This window comes from Syngnathus floridae, unplaced genomic scaffold (assembly GCF_059516105.1).
Source record: "Syngnathus floridae isolate MCC-2025c unplaced genomic scaffold, RoL_Sflo_1.0 HiC_scaffold_344, whole genome shotgun sequence".
Lineage (NCBI taxonomy): Eukaryota > Metazoa > Chordata > Actinopteri > Syngnathiformes > Syngnathidae > Syngnathus > Syngnathus floridae.
Window position 1 is genome coordinate 12,501 of NW_028284293.1, and position 2,203 is coordinate 14,703.

A 2,203-nucleotide genomic window follows, 5' to 3' on the forward strand; every position below is an offset into this window, starting at 1 on the left:
ACCCGCCTTCGCTGGTTCCCCGGTCGGCCGCGAGTAGCGAGAATTCGGCCTCTTCGCCCGGAGCGCGGCTCAACTTTTGCGAAAATGCACTAAGTGCCAAAGCCCATTCATTTACAACGGCGTGTCCGCCAGAGGGCGCATTTCCCGCCGCGGACCGGCCGGCGGGGCTCGTCGGAGAGCGTGTCCGCCTCTGGGTGGTCCTTGCCGGGCGTGGATCGGCGTCCGCTGTCGGTAGGTGACGGGACCACGTTCGGCCCGCGGACCAGCCGGCGGGGCTCCATAGAAAGCTTACCCGCCTTCGCTGGTTCCCCGGTCGGCCACTAGTAGCGAGAATTCGGCCTCTTCACCTGGAGCCCGGAGCGACTTTTGCCAAATTTTTTCTAAGTGCCAAGGGCTCTCGCGCCGCGATGCGTCCGCCTCTGCTGGTTCCCCGGTCGGCCACGAGTGGCGAGAATTCGGCCTCTTCACCTGGAGCGCGGAGCGACTTTTGCCCAATTTTTTCGAAGTGCCAAGGGCTCTTGCGCCGTGATGCGTCCGCCTCTGCTGGTTCCCCGGTCGGCCACGAGTAGCGAGAATTCGGCCTCTTCACCTGGAGCGCGGCTCGACTTTTGCCAATTTTTTTCTAAGTGCCAAGGGCTCTTGCGCCGTGATGCGTCCGCCTCTGCTGGTTCCCCGGTCGGCCGCGAGTGGCGAGAATTCGGCCTCTTCACCCGGAGCCCGGGCCGACTTCCGCCGATATGATCACATCATGATCCTATAGCAAGTGTCGTATAACATGATGTACAAAATAAATATATAAATATTAACATCACCTATAAACATTAAATATATAAATATTAACATCACCTATGAACTTGATGAATACAATGTTTATAACCGAATGCTCATTTTATATTATTTGGCTGTAAATGCGATCATATGTAGTATATATCATGTATTTATCCACGAACCGTTAAAGAGATGTCAAGTGAGGCTACCTTAAGAGAGTCATAGTTACTCCCGCCGTTTACCCGCGTCTGTGCGAGAGGCGGTGTAATTTCTCTCCGTGTCCGCTGGAGGGAGGTATTTCCCCGTTACGACCTCCGGGAAGATCACCGGGACGCGGAGAACGCTTAGCCGGGGCTCTGGAAGCCTCGTTCGGCTTAGAAAGTGAGGTGGAAAGCACTCGGGGAACCGGCTGGGGGTGCTGGGGAAGTTCAGCGGGCCGCGTAAAACGTTTAGCCGGGGCTCTGGAAGCCTTCTCGGGCGTCAAGAGTGAGGAGGAAAGCACCCGTGGAACCGGCTGGAGGTGCTGTGGAAGTTCAGCGGGCCGCGTAAAACGCTTAGCCGGGGCTCTGGAAGCCTCGTTCGGCTTATAAAGTGAGGAGGAAAGCACCCGTGGAACCGGCTGGAGGTGCTGTGGAAGTTCAGCGGGCCGCGTAAAACGCTTAGCCGAGGCTCTGGAAGCCTCGTTCGGCTTAAAGAGTGAGGAGTGAAGCACCCGGAGAACCGGCTGGAAGTGCTGTGGAGGCTCGGCGGGCCGCGTAAAACGCTCAGCCGGGGCTCTGGAAGCCTCCTCGGGGGTCAAGAGTTAGGAGAAAAAGCACCCCCGAGAACCGGCCGGGTCCTCCACGAACCGTGAAAAAGATGTCGAGTGCCGCTACCTTAAGAGAGTCATAGTTACTCCCGCCGTTTGGCCGAAGGTGTATTTACTCGCCGTGTCCGCTGGAGGGAGGTATTTCCCCGCTCCAACGTCACCGGCGGCTTCCGAACGTCTCCCCGAGCGCTCGGAAGTCCGCGCGTGGGGGAGAAGCGGGCCGTGCGAGGTACCGGGTGGAGCTGGACCGTCACCGGGTCCGCTCGTCGTGCGCACCGGCCGCTGGAAGTCGAATAAAGCTCCGCGATCTCATCCGCGGAGCTTGTAAAGTGCAGATCCGCTGGGCTGGAGCTATTTTGGGCCACTTGGCGCGCGCGCACGGCCTCCCGGAGGTGCCGGGTGGAGTGCGCGAGCGCACCGGCCGCTGGAAGTCGCATAAAGCTCCGCGATCTCATCCGCGGTGCTTGTAAACAGCCGATCCGGTCGGCTAGGAGCTATTTTCGGCCACTTGCGCATGCGCACGGCCTCCCGGAGGTTCCGGGCGGCGTGCGAAAGCGCACGGGCCGCTGGAAGTCGAATAATGCTCCGCGATCTCATCCGCGGTGCTTGTAAAGTGCAGATCCGGTC